Below are 6,627 nucleotides of genomic sequence, written 5' to 3'. Positions count from 1 at the left end.
AAATGGAAAGCCACAGGTTTGCCACTCCTGCTGTAAGGGCTGATTCATGCGTTATTTCCCCCGCTGCCCCTTAAACAGATACAGCAAGATGGTTGAGTGGTATTCCCCCGCACAACTTTGGTGTATGGCTCAGATCAGACTGATGCTGATTTATGAATCCACAATGGAGGAAATTTCATACTGCTTTCCATACATTACAAAAGACATGAAATGTGTGGAGGTTCTGTCTGCAAGGGGGAAAGTAATACATGGAAGATCAAGTTGACTCCTGTCTCAGTGCAGACAGGATAACTCAGGGACTTTGTTAAACTTAGCTAAATTACTTTAAGTCAAGCCTCCAATCTAGGACAATTGAAAAGGTGATACTTCTCCATGGAATGATTGATGGGCCTTGAAGGCAAATTTCCAGAACTGGCAAAATGGAAGTTACCTCCAAATGATGACAGCCCAATAAGCCCAACACAACCACCTTGGGTGGTAGACTTCTTAACAAGAATGATGTTGGGGGGGAAGCCTATATTAAAGACTGCTGCTGTGGAAATTATTATGCAATGCGGGGGGGAGGTAGGAAGAAAATGAATTCTTATATTACCTCCCCCTCCCCCTAAAATTTCCTGTGATGGAGAACTTGCGTTCTTGAGATAAAACTGGTAATGCAATTTTACATCTGTGCCTTGCCTAATTTATTTTCTTTTGAAAGAATGTGGAGCATCACCAGGGGTGTAGGAAGGAGGGGGCAGGTCACCCCAGGTGCCACTCTGGGAGGGGTGACAAGATGGCCCCTGCCTCCCCCCAGCTGTAGAGTGGCCGAGGGTGCATGCAGTCCGTATGGGCGCTGCTCACGCGGGGTCCATCCGGGCTGCTGCTCACACATGCCGTCCATACGTGATGCTGTCACACATGAGTGGCATCCCATATGGACTGTGCAAACATGGGATGCCGCACATGCGCAGTCCGTATGGACTGTGCTGCCCCGGGTGCTGGAGAGAGTTCCTCCGCCACTGAGCATCACCAGCAAGGTCGCAGGTAGCAGAGGCAGGAAGGGAAGATGACTGGGTGGGTGGAACATGGTATGAGCTATTGCAGAGACCCAGATGTAGTCAGGATATTGAAATCGCTGATGCTGCTCCAACATTCCAAATTTAGTATTACTTAACTTTAAAGTGACATTTTTTCAATAAGACAGCCAACTAGGCTCTGTTACATATCCATGATTTGATGGATTTCATTGATTATTATTATTTTACAAAAAAACCCTGTCATCTTGAATCTGGCTGCAGGTGTTGAGCACTGTGTAATCAATGTGCCATTTGTTATCACTTGGTACAGCTAGGTTCATGAAGCATCCAGTACGTGGCAAGGTATTTTTGATAGGGAGAAAAAGTGTGGAGATATTTGGGGGCAGAAAATCAGGATGAGATGTGAATGTGAGTACAGTGGTACCTTGGGTTAAGTACTTAATTCATTCCGGAGGTCTGTTCTTAACCTGAAACTGTTCTTAACCTGAAGACCACTTTAGCTAATGGGGCCTCCCATTAGCCACCCCGCCACCGGAGCACCATTTCTGTTCTCATCCTGAAGCAAAGTTCTTAACCTGAGGTACTATTTCTGGGTTAGCGGAGTCTGTAACCTGAAGCGTATGTAACCTGAAGTGTATGAACCCGAGGTACCACTGTATTCTGTAGTACTCAACACACATTCCCACTTAAACAGGGGTGCCAACTTGAATAAAATATTGGGGGGGGGCAGGTAAGGCCTGCCCTGCATAATTGATCAAATGACATAGTGCACGTGCATCATTTGGATGTCAATTGCCCATCAACTCTCAAATATTTTATTGGGTGGGTGTGCAAAGACCCCCAGCCCCTAGAGTTGGCTCCTATGCACTTAAATTTGTAACAAAGCCATCACAGAAAAGACAAAGCCTCCCCTCTTCAGAATAATTTTCCCCTGCCTTAACTATAGTTGAATATTACATGAATATCATCACAAACCATGTTCTTCTGAAAACTGTGGTTTGAAATCATGCTTTATTAGGGGAAGCTGGCTTGCATCAACCTTGGGTTGGATTGGTGAACAATTTCTGTGAAATTATAGTTAATGGCAGGAAGTCAAAGGAAGAGAAGAAGAAGATCACTTTGAAGCAAATAGGAGCCTGATACCTGCTCTCACTCTCTTAGGCAAGAGATCAGCAACACAGTAGCTGTGCCGGACCAAGATAACAAATTCATTTTGCTCTGAATATTCATTTCAATTCAGCTAGTTCCCGAAACTGTTATTCTTTGGTCTTAGTGGGTATCGAATGGAATATTCATTGTAGACTATGCATCGCTTGAACTTACCAAAATAGACCAAATTTGAAGTTCTTTCTATATTGCAAGTTTTATTATGAAAGTCATTGTTGTCATTTATGAACAAATGACCCCCCCCCATCCAAATAGCAAGAATATAAACCCCTCAACAACATATCAAGCCTGTAATACAAATTCTTAATGACTGATACATAGGCACAAGTAAGACATGATGCCAAGTCATGGTTAAGGAATCCTAACTACAACATTTCTATTATTCTGTGATATCTGAAATGGCAAACCATAGTTATAACTATCACACCACTTCCAGAGTTCCTACACCATGGAGGATAAGAGTGGAATGTAAAAAGGTAAGTGCTGAAAGGATGGAATATAAGATAATACAAGACATCATTGATAATGGTTCACCTGTCTTATGTCTGCAAGCTCAGAGTGATGTCTGTTTTGCAACTATCGATGTGCAATGTTTTCAATGTGTTTTTTTTTATATATATAATTTTTTATTAATTTTCCATTTTTTAACACTAAACAGCAGCAACACACAAACATCAACAAATACAAACACACCCAAAAAAATATCATTTCTTAACCTCATTTTCATACGCCTCGTTTCTCGGACTTCCCCATACCTCACCCCATACCTCACCCTCACAAACCAAAACTGTTTGATGATTTAAGGTGAAATTGAGAATGACATTGAGTTTAAATTTAAAATTTAATTGGCAAAAAGGGTTGTTGAAAAAATGCAAAATAAGGATGCAATGTTTTCAATGTTGACCAGCAAATGAATCATGGCAAATTAAGCAGTATGCCACAAGAACAAGAAGTTCTAGAAGTAGAAGATAAACCTGAATGTTCTTGGAAGCCAGGGATGCAGAACCTGTGGCCCTTCAGATTTTGCTGGGACTCCAGCTCCCATTATCCCTAATCAGCAAAGCTCAATGGTCAGGGATGGTGGGAGTCATATTCCAACAAATGTCTGAAAGGTCATTTGTTGGCCTTTTGTTATCCTGATTTTTAAAAAATCTGAGTATTCATCACAATATTTTCAAAACAACACATTTACTTCAACTTTTACTTAATAGCCAACAACTGAAAGTAAGGCTTTATCATTTCAGAGTAGAAGCAAGCACTGCGTAGGAAATAATCCTGAACTGGCTGACAAGGGTGGATTTTGCTGGTCTAATTTCCCATCCATTCCTCTCTATTTGTTCATTAAAGGCTTGATTAATCATCATGATGAATTTCCTCCGTGGTTTACAAAGACCACAGTGCCCCCCAATCCAATGGCAGCAAAATTAAGAGGCAAGGGGGGGGGGAGAGGAGGATTAAACTGAGATTTATTTCGATACCATTTCAGATTGTGTGAAGAGGTTAATCCCAATGCCACATGCTGCTGGCATAATTACAGCTCAGTTCAGAAACAATCATGTTTGACAAGCTCTGATCTTGTTCAGAATAAAGCTTAGCTATACAGTTCATATACACAGCGGTTGCTATTGCAGTAAAATATTGACAACATGCAGGTGAAGTTTTTAAGCAAAATTTGCTTGCTACTGAAAATAATGCCTCTCTCTATAGTCTCACCACACAGAGATTAGCAGTGCAATCTTATGCATGTCTACTCATAATCCCATTCAAACCAGTGGAGTTTAACCACAGGTAAGTATGCATCAGATTGCATACTTAGCCAACATCTGCAGGTTGAATGGGGATCCAAAGGGCTTGCTCATAATTAATTTGCTATCATTAAGGAGTTTACAAAATTGGGTACAGAGTGGATAAAATGGGTAAAATAATTATTCTCTCATGCTATGAGAATGGGGCAGCCATTCAATGAAGTTGTTTGGCAATAAGCTCACAGATGACAGGATAAAATGCTTCACACAATGCACATACATTAACTTGTGGAATTTACTACCACAAAATGTGATGATAGCTGCTGGCTTGGAAGCCTTCTTGAACTGGATTAGGCACATTTATGAAGGCTAAGTCTACCAATGGCTATAAGCCATGGTATTAACTATCACAGGACTCAGCCTTTGAAACACATCACTTAAAAAAACAGCTAGTCCCTCTCACTTCAGGAGAATTGTCTCAGGCCAGCAGGATATTCAGAAAGTATCTTATTCAGTGCTTGCTTGGATATATGTGAGAAGAACTGCCATTGTGGAGGGTCAATATCATGCACCTATAAATGTAATGTTTATGAACCATGCTGATGACTAAAGTGATTTGGAGTCAGGGTGGGGGGTGGGGAGGGGACTGGTATAGAAAGACTCTAAATGGATAATAAACCTTCAACTTCATATGCTGTTTAAATGACTACCAGACATGGAGAACAAACAGGAGAAGACTATGCTCTTGGTGCTTTGCTTGTAAGGCCCCAGAATATTCCAGCTGGCTGTTTCACGAAACAAGAGGCTGGTCTAGACAGACATGGTTTAGATTTAAGAGCTGGAAAAGCTGCAGAGAAAGAGCAGCCAAAATTATCAGGGGAGCAAGAGCAACACCCCGGACAAAAGGTTACAAACATTTGCAGCTTTTTAGTTTACCAAAAATAGGATCTAATCTAGGATAGTTCAGTTGGTAGAGCATAAGACTCTTAATCTCAGGGTTGTGGGTTTAAGCCCCACCTTGGGCAAAAAAAAAATTCCTGCATTGTAGGGGGTTGGGCTAGATGACCCACATGGTCCCTTCCATCTCTGATTCTACTGAGGAAGGGAGGACATTACAAGAAGTTTCTAGAACAATGGTGTGGAGGAAGTGGGTACATTTTGCTCCCTCTATTATAATACAGTGGTACCTCGGGTTACATACGCTTCAGGTTACATACGCTTCAGGTTACAGACTCCGCTAAACCAGAAATGGTACCTCAGGTTAAGAACTTTACCTCAGGATGAGAACAGAAATCGTGCTCTGGTGGTGCGGCAGCAGCGGGAGGCCCCATTAGCTAAAGTGGTGCTTAAGGTTAAGAACAGTTTCAGGTTAAGAACGGACCTACAGAACGAATTAAGTTCTTATCCTGAGGTACCACTGTGCCAAAACTTGGAGGTCATCCAACAAAAGCTGAATGATGGGAGATCAGGACAGACAAAGTGTTGGACATTTTCCATATCTGCATACATCTTCACACAGTGCATGGCCGAACTGCAGAATATGCTGTCACAATATCTGGCAATAGCCACAAACAGGGATGGCTTTAAAAAGGGTTTGGGTTTTTTTACACATCAGTGGGAAAAGCTCTCAATGGCTACTACTCACGATGGCTCTGTATTATTACATCCCCTCCAAGTTCAGAGGCAGTAGATCTTGCTCATCCTCAGAAAGCCACCACACGGTGCCATTTTGTGTTGCCCTTTATCCCAACTTCCTGGAAACTCTTTTTATTGCAATACGTTACTGAGGAAGTGCCATGAAGGATTCAATACTAGACAACTGTGTACAGTGATACCTCGGGTTAAGAACTTAATTTGTTCTGGAGGTCCGTTCTTAACCCGAAATTGTTCTTAACCTGAAGCACCACTTTAGCTAATGGGGCCTCCTGCTGCTGCCGCGCTGCCGGAGCACGATTTCTCTTCTCATTCTGAAGCAACGTTCTTAACCTGAGGTACTATTTCTGGGTTAGCGGAGTCTGTAACCTGAAGCGTCTGTAACCTGAAGTGCATGTAACCCAAGGTACCACTGTATCAGTTTAGTGAGAAATCAGAACACTAGAAATTATAAAGAATAAAATTTTTGCATTATACTCAGTGTTGTAAAAACCCACATATTGTGGCATAACAACTAGTGGATTGCAACAGCTTGTCTTGAAATAAACCTAGATCATGTTTTTATGCTCTTTTTACCTAGATCCCTTTTTACCTATGATCTTTTTACCTAAACCCACATATTGTGGCATAACAAGTAGTGGATTGCAACAGCTTGTCTTGAAATAAACCTAGATCATGTTTTTATGCTCTTTTATGCTATTTAATTAAGGGAGAACAGACAGAACTAGCAACATTTGTGCTGGGGCACATTTCCTATCATTCATGCTGAAATCTTGAATAATTGGCAATTCTGCAGATCAATGACTTCAAGAGAAGATGAAAGGGAAAATATGGTCTATTTTGGCAGATAACTCTAGCCTTGTTTTTTCTTTCTGTGAGTGGCTTATCTAGCAGACCTTTTAGGAAGTATTTATTTATGGCTTCAAGGTCTTTAATAAAAATAGACTTCTAAAGGCATGGTTTGTCCTGGGAACAAAAAATCCTTCAACATGTAACTGATGACCAAAAAGAAGAAGAAAAAAAGAGGTAGCTGTGACTAAGGA

This window comes from Podarcis erhardii (assembly GCF_964252035.2).
Source record: "Podarcis erhardii genome assembly, chromosome: 2".
Lineage (NCBI taxonomy): Eukaryota > Metazoa > Chordata > Lepidosauria > Squamata > Lacertidae > Podarcis > Podarcis erhardii.
This window is presented reverse-complemented; position numbering follows the sequence as displayed.